Source organism: Triticum dicoccoides, chromosome 3B (assembly GCF_002162155.2).
Source record: "Triticum dicoccoides isolate Atlit2015 ecotype Zavitan chromosome 3B, WEW_v2.0, whole genome shotgun sequence".
Classification (NCBI taxonomy): domain Eukaryota; kingdom Viridiplantae; phylum Streptophyta; class Magnoliopsida; order Poales; family Poaceae; genus Triticum; species Triticum dicoccoides.
The window spans coordinates 515,011,759-515,031,594 of NC_041385.1; positions in this window are offsets into that span (position 1 = coordinate 515,011,759).

Sequence of the window (19,836 nt, forward strand, 5' to 3'; positions counted from 1 at the left end):
AACCGGCTACACGTTTATTACAATCCGCTTCTCTTCTCTCTCCTCTTCTCTCTCCTTCAACTTAGCACAAATAGTATATTTAAATCCTTATAGCCTGCTTATGTCATCTAATTGTAGTACTTGTTCTAAAGTTACTCTCCACTATGTAGTCTGAAATGCCGGGCGTGCAGCAGGCGGTGCCCTCGGTCGGCGCGCCGCTTCAACGGCGGAAGCAGTGAGAGGTCGCGTCACCCTGACTTGCCATCAATGTGGAGCGGCGGGCTCAGCTCGCGCCGGGCGGGAAGCGCGCGCATGGGAGGGGGGAGGGGTTTTTGTTGGGCAAAGAAGGTGAGAAGCCAACTTGGGATCGGTCCGGACGGGGAAATGTCATGTGCTCCCATACTCTGCGTATGACACTAGTCTATGTTACTACTCCCTCCTTTCTGGTAACATAGTAATATGTTATAGTATAAGTTACTCCCCACTATGACCAGCCTTGGCCTCTCCCAGTGCTCCACCATGTATAGCTGCTAAGCCTGCCACGTAGGCATAAAATATGATGTGGCACCAATAAACTAACCACCTATGCATTGAAGACTTGAGTTACTAAGCCATTTAATGCACTTAGCACCTCATCTAAGCACATCTAAGCACTTACTAGCACCCCCTTGACCGTGGACCTTGATGGTGTACGTCACCTTGTGTCTCATAATTTTCCTCGTCATCATCTGAGTCCTAGAAGATCTCACCCACATCATCACTAGCATGTAGCCGCCTTGATAGACAACATGCGCAGAAGGAGTAGAGGCGACTGGGGATGCACAACATTGTGGGCACTCCGTACGTGCTCGTGTGCGTGCAGCGTGCGTGTTTTTCCATTGGTGCTAGCTCTAAGGCCGAGGCTGCGGTCATCTTCATATCTGACTAGTCGTTGAGCAACGACGGCAAAGAGGTGCTGCAAGAGATGCGTAGGCGCCGTTGCGTGCGAGCTTTGCCGTAGCACGATGAACCGGATGTCGCCGTAGATGGCACACGCCTCCATGCAGCCGAGTGTGTGCGCATGCATTGTTATTCACATGCATTCTGCGGCCGAGCGTGTGTGCATGCACGTGTTGTGCACGTGTGTTGTGTGCTCCATGTTGTGCGCGTATGTGCATGAGTTGGATCGGATGGAGTTAGTGCGTTGGCTTGTGTACATGCGTGGCTGCATGCGTCCTGTACATGCGTGGCTTGTTGCGTGGTTATCAATATAAACTACTCCCTCCATTCCTAAATATAAGCCTTTCTAGCCATTTCAAGACTACAACATACAGATGTATGTAGACATATTTTAGAGTGTAGATTCACTCATTTGGTTTCGTATGTAGTCCCTTATTGAAATCTCTAAAAAGACTTATATTTGGGAACGGAGGGAGTATAAAACATCTTCAACTTAGCATCCTGATGTACCGTTTCTAGTGGTTAGCGAAGAGTTCATGTTCTTTTATTTGTTTATAGGCGGGCAGGCGGCAAAAAATAGGGGAAAACGCGCAAGGTTCCTTGCAGACGCTCCACCGCGAAGTTCCTTGCTCCTTCTTGGTCGTCGGGAATCTATGCTCTTCAACTCTTTTCTTTTACGTGAGCTTTGTTCATCATTTTCCCAACACGCAAGACATCTAGCATCAAGGTGCACGTGTCATGCAAGAAAATGGAGATAATCAGATAAACAATGCGTACGTGAGTCGTGCACTTCGATGGCACCTACGCAATATTTTTTCTCCTCGGTGGCACGTGAATAGTGCACATACTCAACGACGGAGCACGAGATGGTAGCAATGACATGGTCAGCCCTTTTTTAGATAGAGTATGTACTAAATAATTTGATGTGTCCCGTCAACTCGCAGAATGACGAGAAGCTTGATTACACCTTCTCCCTCGCCGATGTGTGCGCGGTGGCTCGCAGCACGAAGAGAAACTTTTGCTTACAAGCGGTGGACGTGCAATAGTTCATTTGGTGTCAGATTGCCAGAAGTACTACTGTAGAACCATTGACTTCCGGAAGAGGTGAAGAGCCAAGCGCAAGGTCACCTACTAACCTTAGTCTAGGCGTAGTGGGAGTAACATAAGTAGGGGTACCTCCTTTTTTATTCTAGAAACAACCACACGCAAATATCGAGGTGCTGGTTACGTAGAACAAATTTTCTGGAGTCTGTGCTTAGGCCTCCTCTATCTCTCTTCTCAGCCAGCCAGCGGACGTGCAAAGCCCACTGTCTGTTTGCTCACATGCGGTCCCACATGTCAGTGAAAACGCAAGAGGACCCACTGAACTTGCACATCTTTCACCTCGATGTGCTGGTGATGAAAAACAAATCCAATAAAGATCTTCGGTGGCCGCTTTTGGAGTTACTCAAGAGTAGTAAGATTCTATTTACAGTTTAACCCAAGATGCACATCACGTGGCTTCAACTACCACTCTATTTTCTTGCATGACACGACCTGGATGCTGGATGTCCCACGTGTCGGCAAAAGGAGGAAGAACCCGACCAAATCTTTAGTTGTGCTCTCGGATTAGACTAGTTGTGCTAACTTAAATTTTTTATTGTGTACTCCCTCCGTTCCAAAATACTTGACTTCCATTTGTCCAGAAATGGATGTACCTATATACTAAAACATGTCTAGATACATCTATATTTTGACAAATAGAAGGCATGTATTGTGGAACGGAGGGAGTAGAATGGATGCAAGTTTTGGTATTGGGAAGAAGAACACATCGATATATTGATAGAGCGCAATTTAGTAGATGTTCTAGCACTTTTAGCTAGCATAGAGGCTAGAGATGAGACTAGTGCACTTGTTGATACTCCTACTAGAATAGAGGCTAGACATGAGACTAGATGCGAGGAAGAAACACCTACTTCTTTACACTCGAAGAAGAAAGAAGCATGCAAGATCGAGCCTCCGCAGATCAACAATGAATGCATCAAGAAGGCACCAATCCAACTTACAGGAGCAGTTATGGAAGTTGGATATCTTCTAAAATGTATTCTTGTGGTTCTTGTTTTCTTTGGTCTTGCTTTTCTAGTAAAAATTATCGTTGGAGTTCGTGCAAAACGAAGGTCCGTTTGGGGTCGTGCGTTGGAGTTGGCCTTACAAGTGGGACCACAGTTGAGGAAACCGACTATTGGCAACCCCCACCTCGCCCGCCGTGCGATGGCTGAAGTTAGAGAAACGACAAAGTTGAAGAGATTGCTCTAGCACGGACTCCAAGAAACATGGTGTCAGATGGATGTTGTGGTGGTGGTGTGTGCCGTAGTCTTGGACATGAACGCTTGTTCTGGCCCATGCCACCCTACTACTCCTGCTACTTATATAGTACTCCTACTAGTAGTATCGAGGATTCGAGGTGCTGGTTACGTACATCGAACACATTAACATATGGCTAAAGTAAAAACACCCGCCCGACGCGCGAAGCATGTGAATCTAGTACAAATAGTGTACTACTATTGTTGATTGGCCTCATCCGTAACCTGTTGCAATGCACGTACAATTATGTATTCGGAAAATATTTTTTTGCCTCGTCGCACCACTCACTCAGAGAAGTGACTCAAAAGCCATTCATAAATTTAGTAAGTTTATCACAGGCATATCATTTTATTACATACAATAGGTCATCAACCCACATCGACAACGAGGATACATTATAAATACTAAAGTTTTCATCACACAACAAATAACAAGCAATGAAATGAACTTCAACTCAACCAATCCTCGGCGTTGGAAACGCTTGCTTTGAACCACAAGTGATTCTCTGGGACGGGCCATCTATTGTCAATCTCGAGACCAACGTAGGACTGATCAATCCAGGCTGAAGCGGCCTACTATATCAGTACCAGGGTAGGGAACAACCCAAATGTCCGAGGTATAGATACAGTTGCTTCTCATAAATGGTACTAGTAACGTTGTGTCAACAACAGTTGGATCGCCTTTCACCATCATTGGATAGTTTTGTCCAAGGAAGAGCGAGTTTTCTCCAAGGCTATTAGTTCTGTACTAGGGAGAAGGTGTTGGCGCTAGCACACTAGGATCCATCCCGAATACCCTGCAACGAGTGTTGGAATAGGTCCGGAGAGTGCGACCATGGGAGACAACACGTGCTCCCTCAGTAGTAACAAACTCAGTGCGCTGTATACAGACAAGAAGTGGTGATCCATCAGAATTAGTTGCCAGGCGCCACTGAGTATATAAGTTCTGCTCGTGCTCATGCTCGTGATCATCACCATCGTCATCTCCCCCTTGGTTATAATTTTTTTCAAGTATAGGTGGTGGAATGTTCATAGGACCTTGGAAACACAAGAAGAAGGTTAATTAGTAAAGGGAAACTTGCTAACCCGCATGCATGTGGATGAAACAATTATAATTACGGTGGAAGACAAATGTACCGAAACTACGAGGATCCCATGCAAAAACAGTGCCATGAGTGGTGCTAGCAAACACAAGACCCTCGTATTGAATTGCATCACAATACACATCCGTGTATAGAAACTGATTTTTGAGCAATATCCATCGAGTCGAACCACAAAGGACGACGACAAGCTTGTCGAAGACAACAACAACTTCATAGTTCTTGTAATTCCAAGAGCGGTTGGGAACTCGACAAATCGCTATCTTCCGTAGAAGACAGTCACCATGATCGTATTTGAACGTGCGTATAATACCGGTGTGCTCAACCTCTGGGCAGTCTACTGAGATTTTTCGAAGTGGAACCCAGTGACGAGTGTACACATTCACAAGTTCCCACTCGCAGTTGTACCCAATATAAACAACCCAATCTCCATTTGCGCCTGCCCAATCCTTTCCCTCAAGCGATGGCTTCTTAACATCATACGTATCATTATCAAGCGGCATCAACTTGCACAAGGCGAGGCCTCCGTCGTCCCCGCGCCAGTAGTCATCAGGGTCACGGCAGAGAAGATAAGGGAGATCAAACCGCTCCTTGACCCTTGGGTTCCTTGTAATGATGTTATTAGTTGAGTCGAGAATGGTCTTGAACGAACCTGCCATGCTAGCCGAGATGATGACATAGCACCGATCAATGAGTTCCTCCACCACGTCATCTTTCAGATTGGGACAAGAATAACGGGGTCGTTTCCAGCCTGTTCCCTCCATGGAGAAGACGATCGAACAATGGCAGAACGAAGGGTGAAGGCAAATGGAGGAGGGAGAGGAAGAGCGTGCGACATCAGTTCCAAATTGAGAGGGAAAGGCGAAGAGTCGATGGATGGTTGCCAGTTTGCCACGGTACACGAAGAGCGCCCGACCTACACGTACGTTCGGAAATACTAGTAGAACAGGACTCGCCATCGTCTCACTGATATGTTGGAACGGGACCACATGTCAGCGAAACATGGTGTGTAATTCCCCGTGCAAAATGCGATCTGGCCGCGTTGGCCCGAGGTGCCGCATTAGTTTTTTTTTGAAAGTTTGCCGCATTAGTTATCGACCTTTATTTTTTTAACATACAATCTGAATGAATAGCTCCTGTGGTCATCACACGTGAGCGGATATAATGATGGTTGATTCGCCGGAGCAACTTATTACTGTGGGAATATGTGAGTACCAGCTGATTCAAGGAACAAAGAAATGATGGTTGCTTCGTCCGAGCAACTTACTGTGGCGAAGGTGGGGCTCTGTGATTTGACTGCTCACTAGTCATTACTACTGCGGTGCAACGACCGAGGTGAATCTTTTCCTGAAGTTGTGTTGTGCACTCAATATTGCTGCATGGCAGGTGGAGCCGGATGAAGGATGTCCAACATGTCGGCGAAACGAATTTGAATTGTTTCTGGCATTGCTATCAATCCTTCAGGATTTCTTTATATGTACACATAATATTAATGAAATTATACTGTGATGCTATGAAGGTTTCAACTTTGGTTCCCGCAGGAAAAAAAGGTTTCAACTTAGGATTCATGTGTCTTGCCTCCAGATTATCTCGTTACAACATTCCATCAAATACAAATGAAACTACCATGGGTAATGCATCTCAATGGTTCGCAGATCAGCGCCAATATTCACATCACAACTGAAGACAAAGTTGTGAGAAGGTGTACAAATAAAGAAAAAAATATAATTGATCGATGCTGTTCGTAGGCATGGCTCCATTTCCTTGGCATAGTGTTCATTGCTTGCCAGCTAGTTTCACCCAGCTTTGTAGCCAAAAAAGAGGTGTATGGAGGACACCACAATCCGATCATTTTGTGCAGCTCCACTAAAATCGAGCGGACCATCCCTGTTGCAAAGATATCCAGTCAGTGTGATTACAATAATAGTGGAACTAGATGATGAGACATAACACACATAAATAGAAGCCGATCACTTCTACGATATGTCTTTAGGACTAACTTCTTGTTGGAGAAGATTAGGCACGGAGTTGGATGAGGATGATAGCAAAACCAATCTCCCTTTCTGCCGTCCCACAGAAATGTAAAAATGTTGCCCATGCGACATTTTGGCGGAACTGCACAAAACACTCTTAAGAAAAAAGTGATTCGTGCAGTTCACCAAAAAGCCGCAATAGCAACAAGGTGAAAATGGATAGCCCTGTTTGCAAAAGGAGTCGAAAGGAAACAATTACTGCCCAATAACACGAGTTGAAGACACATACACCGACAAAAAAGAATCATATTCCATGTAATAAGGGAAAGATAGCACATGGTGGTTTATAAAAAATGGTTTGAGGACGAGATTGCAAGATGGAAAGTACGCCGGCCGAGATACGATTTAAGCAAACAACTAAAGAAGATCCATATGCAGCAACATGGGAAGATGGCAGTGGAGCAAGGCTGGAGGAAGCTGTACCTGAGGGTCGTCGGGATGTTACTAGGAGGGCACCGGCGGCCGGGATCTGCCCATACTGTGGCAGCGAGCAAGTGGCGAAGGTCCTACCGTGCCGGAGCTTGGTCAAAGAGAACGGCGGGTACCGTAGATCGGGACGTGCTGCCTCAATACCGTCAGACAGAGAGATGATGCACATCCTCCCTTTCCACCGGCGGACGGGATACGGCCGGATCACTGACCAACACTGAGAGAGAGAGGCCACGTCCACCTTGTGTGAGATGGTGTGACGAGAGACAAACCCATTTTTCCATTTTCCCCACGGCAATCGTTTTATATTCTGTACGTGCCATTGAGGAATATATAACTTTATTTAATACTAACGCGTCAAGTCGAACTTTGTTCCATCTAGGCGTGGTACCCGACCCTCCTTCGAGTAAACAACCGCTACACGCGTCAAATTATCACGTGGGCTGCCTTTTCGTACAGAAACAAACTCCACCGTGTACCCACGCGGGTGTGGCCGGGAACGAGATGTGAGTACGTGCGTCCTGCGTGCACTTCTTCTTTAGGTGCAGGTACATACGTGGGTGGGTGTGAGAAGATGGTTTGTGCGAAACAGAGGCAATGTGTTGATGATATCTCAAACAGAAAAACGTAACATATGCAATGTGTGTGAAACGGAGTCATGGACGTGAGATATCAATAGAATTAAAAACAGGGATGAAGTGTGTGGCTGCGCGATCGATAAAGAGTGCCATCGAATTTGTGTTTGCCCATGTCAAAGATACAGGGCAGCTGGCCTACTGGAATTTGAGAGGGCAGAGGTGCAGTGTCACAGCCCCAGATCAGCCTTGCTTGACTTTGCCTGCTCATCATGTCATCATGTTTAAATTACTAAGAAACTTGAAATGGGGATGCTTAAACCCTAGCACCAAATGAATTCAACTAGGGTCAAAATAAAATCTTTTTCATTGAACTCAAAATGCCCTCTAAAAATGTTCAACATTTCTGGTTTGAGGTGTAAGCATCTACCAAAAATGGTTTATATTTTTGCAGGACATATTGGGCTCTGAATTAAATCATACTCTATTTGCATTTGGGCATTTAAATGCTATAAAATATTTTAAATGCTCAAATAATCATAAACTAAAATGTTTACTGTTGGATATATTCTAAACAGTAGCCATGATTAGTTTTATGATTTTTGGATCTGTTTAAGTATTTTATATAAAGCCCTAAAGACTATAGAATAATAGAAAACAGAAACAATTTAGAAAAGAGAGAGAGAGAACACCTACCTGGGCCACTTACCTGGCCGGCCCACCTGGTAGGACCAGCACTGTGCTGGCCCATGCCAGCCAGCTGCTTCTTCCTCACCAGGCAGGCACAGAGGTGACGCCGGAGAGCACGAGCTCGCCACGACGCCACCTGCTTGCCGCTCACGCCCCTGGACACCTGGATGATCTCCACGTCGCCGCCCGGACCCCGTGGACACCTCATTCGCCCCCCTGCCTCTCTTCCTCGCTCTCTCGCGCGACGCCCGAGGACCACCGTCGCCGTCTTTCGCCTTTTCCGCGGCCACCAGCATCCCCATGCCAAGCCAGCTAGCCCATGAGCTCCACCTCATCTGCCTCTTCCTCCTCGACGATTCTCCCGGCCTCGGACGCGCTGCTTCATCGTCACCATCGCTGTTTCCATCGCCGGCCACCGAAGCTCATCGCCGCCGATTTGGGAGCTACCAGACGTCCCCGACCTCGCCCTCGCGCTCGTTGGACTCGCTGTGAGCACCTGCATCTAACGCCCCTAACCCCGCTGCCTCTCGCTCGCCATAGCCGTCGCCCCCTTGCTGCCCGCAACACGCCGCCGGCCGAGCTCGCCGTCAACGCAGCTCCGATGACCATTTGGTCACCCGGCGACTCCAACACGCCCGTAGCACGCCATAGAGCAGCCCCAGCGCATCAGTTGGCTCGCTTGCGAGCTGCAACACCGATCCTGCAACCACCCGAACTCCGGCCGCCGCCTTGGAGCTCGCCGTCATCAGCTCCGGCCACCCCAGCTGTTGTCGCTTATCTCTTTAGATGCGCCTTCCTCCCAGGAACCCATAGGAGCAAACCGCACGTCAAATGGTGCTCCGTAGCGAGCGCACGGTGCACCTCCGCTGTTGGCCGTGGTCGTCGCCGGCGACACTCCGGCGACTGATGACGTGGCCGTCATTAGCCACTAATGACCCAGCTAAGCCACCCCTAGAGCCACTGCCATGTGGGTCCCAATGCCTAAACTAATTAGTATCATTTCTCTGTTGGATTAACACTAACCACAGTGGGCCCCGCCTGTCAACGTTGACTTGGCCACGTCAGCTTTGACCGGGTCCCACATGTCAGCCTCTGTAGCGGACTTTGTGTCACTGACCAGTAGGCCCCACTGGTCAGGTTTGACCTGGGCCGTCCGTTGACCTGGTGATGTCACTAATACGTCATGCTGACGCAGTAAATGTTTTCTGGAGTTTTAAATAAATCAGAAATGATTTATTTATTTTAGAAAATATCCAAAACTTCTAAAAATCATATCAATTCAACCGTAACTCCAAATGAAACAAATTATATATGAAAAATGATCAGAAAAATCCAATCTATCCATCTGTACCATTTTCATGCATGTTAGAACAACTTATGACTACTGTTTGGGACAATTCAATTAAATGGCATTTAAATAACCACATGTGGAGTTTGAATTTGAATCTTGGATTCAAACCAACTTCATTTAATCTGGTTTTAGTTGCATTAGCACAAACCACAGCATATTGCCATGTCACATTCATGCATCATATTGTGCATTGCATTGATTGTGTTCTTCCTTGTTTGCCGGTATTTGTCCCCTCTCAGTAGACGACGTTCCGACGATGAGTTCGATGACACCGATGAAGAACTATATTATCTTCAGAAGTGCCAGGCAAGCAAAACCCCATTGTTCATTCCGATAAAATCCCACTCTCTCGCTCCTGCTCTCTTTTACTGCATTAGGACAACAATGATTCATCTATTACTTGCTGCGGTAGCTGAACCCCTTTATCCTTTGCATGACCTATCATTGCCACAGTAAATAGATGAAACCCCTTGGCATGAGTAGGAGTTGTTTGAGCCCTGTTGTGCCTACTCATTCATGCTTGTTTGTCATGCCTGCTACTGCTTAGAGTTGAGTCAGGTCTGATTCATCGGGGATGAATCAGAGGCGTGTGAACATGTCCTACTGTTGAGAGCTAAGTGTGTGAACACAATTTGGTAAAGGTAGCGGTGAGAGGCCATGTAGGAGTACATGGTGGGTTGTCTCATTGCAGCCATCCTCAGGAACTAAGTTCTGTGTTTGTGATCCATCAACAGCTACTACCACACATTGGGATCCTTAATTGACTCTCTTGACTTATTAATCAACATGATCTCTATCCAGGAGTTGCAACTAGTTTCTGGTGTTTGTAGGTAGTGTTACTAGTCTACCAAGTGGCACTCGGTACAAGTGGGCTTGGGACAGACTAGGCACAGTGCACGGTGTACCAAGTGGCACCCGGATGGTGGGCTTGGGAACCCTGCTCACATCGTTTGGGGCCGTGAGTGACACCCCAGCCGGATCTCCTTGCGGATGGAACCCGAATAGGCGATAAACCTGGACGAGAGACTTGTGTGGTTAGTCAGGTCATGGCCGCCACCCTCGCTGGGCTTCCGCTTGAAGGTTGCCGAGTACATGTCGTGTAAACGGCGGTAAGTGGTGAGAGCGTGTGTGAAGAAGTACACCCCTGCAGGGTTAACATTATCTATTCGAATAGCCGTGTCCACGGAAAAGGACTTCTGGGTTGCCTGTACAGTTCATAGACAAGTGAAAGTGGATACTCTAAAATACGCAAGATAAGCGTGAGTGCTATGGATGGCATTCTCGTAGGGAGACGGGAGCGGATCCATAGTGGTGTATTGATATGGTGAATATGTGGACTCGTGTGCGCCACCTCAAAAGAGTTACTTGCAGTCGTAGTTCAGGTTAGCCACCGAGTCAAAGCTGGCTTGCTGCAGTTAAACCCCACCATCCCCTTTGTTGATAATGATGCATATGTAGTTAGTTCTGATGTAAGTATTGCTGGGTACATTTGTACTCACGTTGCTTAATTTATGTCTTTGCAGAGAGACTTCAGTCTCGCTAGTAGTACCGCGTGGACTTCGACATTTAGCTTGTTACCTCAGCTAAGATCTTGTGCCCTCGGCAGGATCTAGTAGATAGTCAGGCTTCTCAGCCTTTTTCATTTATAGTTGTCTGTACTCAGACATGTTAAGCTTCTGCTTGTGCTTTGATTTGTGTGCTCTGAATGTTGGGTCATGAGACCCATGTTTGTAATATCTCGCTCCTCGGAGCCTATTGAATAAAATACTTGAGTTGTAGAGTCATGTTGTGATGCCATGTTGTATTTGCACATATCTAGCATATTGTGTGTATGTTATTGAAATGCTTGGTATGTGTGGGATTTGACTATCTAGTTGTTTACCCTTAGTAGCCTCTCTTACCGGGAAATGTCTCCTAGTGTTTCCACTGAGCCATGGTAGCTTGCTACTGCTCCGGAACACTTAGGCTGGCCGGCATGTGTCCTTCTTCGTTCCTGTGTCTGTCCCTTCGGGGAAATGTCACGCGATGAATACCGAAGTCCTGTTAGCCCGCTACATCCCGGTTCACCGGAGTCCTGCTAGCCCAGTGCTACAGCCTGGATTCACTCGCTGATGAGCGACACGTTCGATGCTGGGTCATGGACTCCTGTCCATGTAAGTTTGTGCCACTTTGGGTTTACAACTAGCCATGTCAGCCCGGGCTCCTTATCATATGGATGCTAGCGACACTATCATATACGTGTGCCAAAAGGCGCAAACGGTCCCGGGCAAAGGTAAGGCGACACCCGTGGGGATACCGTGCATGAGGCCGCAAAGTGATATGAGGTGTTACATGCTAGATCAATGTGGCATTGAGTCAGGGTCCTGACAGCTTTGGTATCAGAGCTTGACTGCCTGTAGGATTACCAAGCCAAACTAGTCGAAGTTGAGTCTAGAAATTCTTTAGTTATATAAGGGAATTGATTGTGGGATGGAACGTAAGGCTCTTTTTACTCCTTATACCTTATGCCTTCTGATCAGAGTCATCTTATCTTTCCTACGGGGTTAAGAAACTAGGCTTTCTCTTCTTTTTATCAGGATCACGTGTTACTAATCCGTAGACTTATAAGATTGGTGGATTTAAGTCTTAGTTCAGTTCCTACTACTTCCGTATGTTAACTGTTGATCTCGAAACCTTGATATTGTGCTTCTGAGTGGCTATACCACCATTTATAAGGATGTCTCCAATCTTTTGAGCATTTACAGCCATTATGCTGTCTGAGTCATCCTAGGTTTCTTAATAGTCTGAAGCATTTGCAAAATCCCTTCCTCCTGTTCCTGATGTTCCTTTGGGCCAGGTTAATCACACTAATTGCTGAGTTGAGGTACTCTATTGCCTCGACATATATGTTGGAATTATTATTATGACCCTAGGTGTCCTAGGGGATCATCTAGTAATCTAGCCATGATTTATGTCCCAGTGTGATGACTCTGGCCATCATTCTCGAAAGCATCCCGTGATGCCATTTAGTATGTAGGTATTCCACTTCTGGGTTTTGAACCCGAGATTCACCCTACTTACTTCATATTGTTGGTATTTGCTAGTTCCTTTAGGAAATTAGTAACCTTTGCAATAGTCCTCAAAGTTCATGGTATTTCCTTCTTCCAAATACTATGAACCACTTTATGGCAGAAGTTTGTTGGATCAAAAGATCACAACAGGAGTGCCCTCGATGAGTTCTCGATTCTATGTTGTGACTCTGCCAGTTCTACCTTTCCGCATGGGTTGTCCGGAAGAAATATGTTGAACTTGTTTGACATACTAACCTATGCATCCACAACTCAGAAAGATATATGTTCCTTTGAGTTGTCCCTCTATAGTTGTATTCCGATCCTTGTCTATCAGTTGATAGTCAAGTTTATGCGTGCATTCGTTCATCGGTGCCTATCATTCTTGTGGTCCATCGAGCCATTCTATTCAGGATGACTAGGAGAAACAAACTCCAGTACCTCATCCATATTTAGGATTGGGTCAAAGCAGTTGTACTCCGCAGATCAAAATACTAATCCAGTTTTTGTTCTGTTCCACCCTGGAGTGTTACCATCTTTATATTAAGATTATCATGGGAATTGCACACCATCCTATGAACTCTTGATACAGTGATACTTCCCGCCCTCAATAGTCATTTCTCGGCTCCCGTGTTGTTCCAACCGGAATGCCGACAGATGAACTATGATGTGTGAAATCTATACTCCTAGCAACTCTGTTGCTTGGTAGTTAAATGGACAATAACCTCATTCTAGCGTGTTTGTTATTGAATCATCACCATAAGGTTTATTGTGCTACCTAGTCCCTATTTCCGGTGCACTCTTCGGTCGGTGAGTTAGGATTTTGTCAATTCCTCGCTCATTTGATCATTTTGTCTTGCTTGAGAAGCAAGATTGTTCTCGAGTTTAGTAACATATTGGTGGTTCGTGATTTTCTGAATATCTTCTCAGAAGTATCACCAGGTCGTCACCTGACCGCTATGTTGAGCTCGTGAGCAAGTTGGTTTTTCTGTAAACCACCCCTTCTCCAAGGATCTGTGTTGGATACCCCTGAGCTAGTTGGTTAAGCTAAACAACAACTTGGAGAGTTGGAAGATAAAAACCTGTCCAACTTAGTTCATTCCAAGGGATATCTTTGTGTGTGCGTATTGAAGGAAGATGGTATTTTCATCGATTGACCCTCGTGATCAGTTAATGGATCTATCATCTTATCCAATCCTTGATTTGGGTATGGGTTATCGTCAACTCAAATCAGAACCAACGATGTTCGTAATGTTGTCTTACTCGTGGATTTTTCTTGAGCATACACCTTTACATCTTTTGGTTCTGACCAATGCTATCACTTGATCTCATAATTATGGAATTCCATTTATATGGAAATCTCGATGATTTGTTGTTGAGCCCATCAACATCATTTTGTCTTCTCCATGATTCATGTTGAACATCTAAGTTAGCATTGGAAACTTGTGTAAGCATTTTCTTCATGACCCGTTCGTGAAACATATGTTCGGATGTAAGAAGTGACTTCCTCCAGTTCATGTGCATTTGATGTAAGTTGCCGCCGTGGATTCGAGAAAGTCAATGTTGTTTCCTTTGGAATCATCCCAAGTCGGTCATGCATACATGCGAAGTATTCTGTGGTTTGAAGACTTGCAACCTTCATTCTATATGTATCCTTAGCACACCAAGCCACTGACTGATTTGTTCCAGGAGAAGGAGTTCCTTTTAAGAGCTAACCCGTGCTTAATCAAGGACTCCGTTGTCCGCAATGATGGTTTCCCACCTGAACTCGGTAGTGTTTCATTGTAAGACTGCCAGGTGACCATGCTTGTCTGGGACAACGTGTTCACGTGTTTCTAGCAGAACCAGCTCATGTTTTGGAGCTTACTATCGTAGTTCATTTCCCGAGAATCTCGCAACGTCATCTTGTCGATTGTGTTGCAAACTTTCATTTTCCTTTCTAGACTTGATGAGTCTGGAATATCCTGACACCAACCAGATCTGAATCTCAGGCAGATATGATGGTTGGAATGTTTCCCAAGAGCTATAATATTGGTCTCTCTGTAACCCGGTAAGTGAATGTCGTGGCCAACACACCCAACCGGAAGACCTATAATTGTAGTATATTGATTGAGAAAGTTGGGCACCTCCCCATATGGATTTCGCAGGATTTACTTCCGTAGTTATTTCTTATGGATTCTTGAGCTTCCGAAGTCCGACCTGTTACTTGATGTTCCGGATACCAAACCATTTCAATAAATGGGTATGCTAGCACATCAAGGAGAACATTAGAAGCGGAGTGCTAAATGTCTCTCGGTCGATCATCCAGATTTTGTTTCCTTGGCCTTGCTAAGGTGAAATTTGAGAAGTGTTATCTTCCTTTGCATCTGCATCGTCCATTGTTGTTCATCATGGTAGTATGATGTGTTGCCAGGATCCCTGACATGGATGTTGGTAAAACCTTGATGAATATGGAAATGCTCAAGTTCTTGAGAGCACGCGCAAGCGCTAGGTGTTATCATCGGCACTAACTGGGTTGCTCTCAGCTTCCTTGGTTATGCTATACTTCTCAAACAGTGGACTCACTCTCTACTGTTGAGCTTCTCCCCAGTTACTAAAATCATTCATTGTGTTGTTTTCAACAAGGTAATCCACATCATCCATACTAGTCCAAGTATGCCATTCTACCGGACCCCTCCAAACGATCGCTTGAGAATTGCCTTAGGCTGGTATAAAGAGTTTCAATGATCTTTGAATCAAAGGTAATTCTTTTTGCCACTTAAGGGGATATTTCTATGAGTCACCTTCCCTAAGGTGCATCGTTATGGTGTCATGGCAACTCAACTCCTCGCTACGTTGACAACCGTTCACCACCCTTTCAAGCGTGGAATTGTTGTCTACCTAGTGAACCCTCGTCATTTGTCCCACTCCATCCCTCTAGATGTGTGTTTTGTGTCTCAGCTCGAGTGGTGTTGCTATGCCTCATTCCACGAGTTGATCCTAAGTTGTTCGATCTTCGAGAAGATCGATCCTTCTAGAGTCTCCTTCTTCTCTTCTTGTCATGTCAGCTGGAGTTCTCAGAACAAGACGACAAGACAAAGATGGTGATCGAATCAACGCCCCTATGAAGTGCAACCTGGATTGTGAAGATTGTGCTAGTTTGCGTTCCCCTTCATCTTACCCTACGCTTGAATCTCGGGACGAGATTTTTGTTTAGTGGGGGTGAGCTGTCACAGCCCCAGATCAGCCTTGCTTCACTTTGCCTGCTCATCATGTCATCATGTTTAAATTACTAAGAAACTTGAAATGGGGATGCTTAAACCCTAGCACCAAATGAACTCAACTAGGGTCAAAATAAAATCTGTTTCATTGAACTCAAAATGCCCTCTAATAATGTTCAACATTTCTGGTTTGAGGTGTAAGCATCTACCAAAAATGGTTTATATTTTTGCAGGACATATTGGGCTCTGAATTAAATCATACTCTATTTGCATTTGGGCATTTAAATGCTATAAAATATTTTAAATGCTCAAATAATCATAAACTAAAATGTTTACTGTTGGATATATTCTAAACAGTAGCCATGATTAGTTTTATGGTTTTTGGATCTGTTTAAGTATTTTATATAATGCCCTAAAGACTACAGAATAATAGAAAACAGAAACAATTTAGAAAAGAGAGAGAGAGAACACCTACCTGGGCCACTTACCTGGCCGGCCCACCTGGCAGGCCCAGCACTGTGCTGGCCCATGCCAGCCAGCTGCTTCTTCCTCACCAGGCAGGCACAGAGGTGACGCCGGAGAGCACGAGCTCGCCACGACGCCACCTGCTTGCCGCCCACGCCCCTGGACACCTGGATGATCTCCACGTCGCCGCCCCGACCCCATGGACACCTCATTCGCCCCTGCCTCTCTCCCTCACTCTCTCGCGTGACGCCCGAGGACCACCGTCGCCATCGTTCGCCTTTGCCGCGGCCACCAGCATCCCCATGCCAAGCCAGCTAGCCCACGAGCTCCGCCTCATCTGCCTCTTCCTCCTCGACGATTCTCCCGGCCTCGGACATGCTGCTTCATCGTCACCATCGCCATTTCCGTCGCCGGCCACCGAAGCTCATCGCCGCTGATTCGGGAGCTACCGGACGTCCCCGACCTCGCCCTCGCGCTCGTTGGACTCGCTGTGAGCACCTGCATCTAACCCCCCTAACCCCGCTTCCTCTCGCTCCCCGTAGCCATCGCCCCCTTGCTGCCGCAGCACGCCACCGGCCGAGCTCGCCGTCAACGCAGCTCTGGTGACCATTTGGTCACCCCGGCGACTCCAACACGCCCGTAGCACGCCGTAGAGCAGCCCCAGCGCATCAGTTGGCTCGCTTGCGAGCTGCAGCACCGATCCCGCAACCACCCGAACTCCGGCCGCCGCCTTGGAGCCCAGCTGCTGTCGCTTATCTCTTTAGATGCGCCTTCCTCCTAGGAACCCGTAGGAGCAAACCGCACGTCAAATGGTGCTTCGTAGCGAGCGCACGGTGCACCTCCGCTGTCGGCCGTGGTCGTCGCCGGCGAAACTCCGACGACTGATGACGTGGCCGTCATTAGCCACTAATGACCCAGCTAAGCCACCCCTAGAGCCACTGCCATGTGGGTCCCAATGCCTAAACTAATTAGTATCATTTCTCTGTTGGATTAACACTAACCACAGTGGGCCCCGCCTGTCAACGTTGACTTGGCCACGTCAGCTTTAACCGGGTCCCACATGTCAGCCTCTGTAGCGGACTTTGTGTCACTAACCAGTAGGCCCCACTGGTCAGGTTTGACATGGGCCGTCCGTTGACCTGCTGATGTCACTAATACGTCATGCTGACGCAGTAAATGTTTTCTGGAGTTTTAAATAAATCAGAAATGATTTATTTATTTTAGAAAATATCCAAAACTTCTAAAAATCATATCAATTCAACCGTAACTCCAAATGAAACAAATTATATATGAAAAATGATCAGAAAAATCCAATCTATCCATCTGTACCATTTTCATGCATGTTAGATCAACTTATGACTACTGTTTGGGACAATTCAATTAAATGGCATTTAAATAACCACATGTGGAGTTTGAATTTGAATCTTGGATTCAAACCAACTTCATTTAATCTGGTTTTAGTTGCATTAGCACAAACCACAACATATTGCCATGTCACATTCATGCATCATATTGTGCATTGCATTGATTGTGTTCTTCCTTGTTTGCCGGTATTTGTCCCCTCTCAGTAGACGATGTTCCGACGATGAGTTCGATGACACCGATGAAGAACTATATTATCTTCAGAAGTGCCAGGCAAGCAAAACCCCCTTGTTCATTCCGATAAAATCCCACTCTCTCGCTCCTGCTCTCTTTTACTGCATTAGGACAACAACGATTCATCTGTTACTTGCTGCGGTAGCTGAACCCCTTTATCCTTTGCATGACCTGTCATTGCCACAGTAAATAGATGAAACCCACTGGCATGAGTAGGAGTTGTTTGAGCCCTGTTGTGCCTACTCATTCATGCTTGTTTGTCATGCTTGCTACTGCTTAGAGTTGAGTCAGGTCTGATTCATCGGGGATGAATCAGAGGCGTGTGAACATGTCCTACTGTTGAGAGCTAAGTGTGTGAACATGATTTGGTAAAGGTAGCGGTGAGAGGCCATGTAGGAGTACATGGTGGGTTGTCTCATTGCAGCCGTCCTCAGGAACTGAGTTCTGTGTTTGTGATCCATGAACAACTACTACCACACATTGGGATCCTTAATTGACTCTCTCGACTTATTAATCAACATGATCTCTGTCCAGGAGTTGCAACTAGTTTCTGGTGTTTGTAGGTAGTGTTAGTAGTCTACCAAGTGGCACTCGGTACAAGTGGGCTTGGGACAAACTAGGCACAGTGGCACGGTGTACCAAGTGGCACCCGGATGGTGGGCTTGGGAACCCTGCTCACATCGTTTGGGGCCATGAGTGATACCCCGGCCGGATCTCCTTGTGGATGGAATCCGAATAGGCGATAAACCTGGACGAGAGACTTGTGTGGTTAGTCAGGTCGTGGCCGCCACCCTCGCTGGGCTTCCACTTGAAGGTTGCCGAGTACATGTCGTGTAAACGGCGGTAAGTGGTGAGAGCGTGTGTGAAGAAGCACACCCCTGTAGGGTTAACATTATCTATTCGAATAGCCGTGTCCACAGAAAAGGACTTCTGGGTTGCCTGTATAGTTCATAGACAAGTGAAAGTGGATACTCTAAAATACGCAAGATAAGCGTGAGTGCTATGGATGGCGTTCTCGTAGGGAGACGGGAGCGGATCCATAGTTGTGTATTGATATGGTGAATATGTGGACTCATGTGCGCCACCTCAAAAGAGTTACTTGCAGTCGTAGTTCAGGTTAGCCACCGAGTCAAAGCTGGCTTGCTGCAGTTAAACCCCACCATCCCCTTTGTTGATAATGATGCATATGTAGTTAGTTCTGATGTAAGTCTTGCTGGGTACATTTATACTCACGTTGCTTAATTTATGTTTTTGCAGAGAGACTTCAGTCTCGCTAGTAGTACCACGTGGACTTCGACGTTTAGCTTGTTACCTCAGCTATGATCTTGTGCCCTCGGCAGGATCTAGTAGATAGTCAGGCTTCTCAGCCTTTTTCATTTATAGTTGTCTGTACTCAGACATGTTAAGCTTCTGCTTGTGCTTTGATTTGTGTGCTCTGAATGTTGGGTCATGAGACCCATGTTTGTAATATCTCGCTCCTCGAAGCCTATTGAATACAATACTTGAGTTGTAGAGTCATGTTGTGATGCCATGTTGTATTTGCACATATCGAGCATATTGTGTGTATGTTATTGAAATGCTTGGTATGTGTGGGATCTGACTATCTAGTTGTTTATCCTTAGTAGCCTCTCTTACCGGGAAATGTCTCCTAGTGTTTCCACTGAGCCATGGTAGCTTGCTACTGCTCCGGAACACTTAGGCTGGCCGGCATGTGTCCTTCTTCGTTCCTGTGTCTGTCCCTTCGGGGAAATGTCACGCGATGAATACCGGAGTCCTATTAGCCCGCTACAGCCCGGTTCACCGGAGTCCTGCTAGCCCAGTGCTACAGCCTGGATTCACTCGCTGATGACCAACACGTTCGATGCTGGGTCATGGATGCCTGTCCCTGTAAGTTTGTGACACTTTGGGTTTACGACTAGCCATGTCAGCCCGGGCTCCTTATCATATGGATGCTAGCGACACTATCATATACGTGTGCCAAAAGGCGCAAACGGTCCCGGGCAAAGGTAAGGCGACACCCGTGGGGATACCGTGTGTGAGGCCGCAAAGTGATATGAGGTGTTACATGCTAGATCGATGTGGCATTGAGT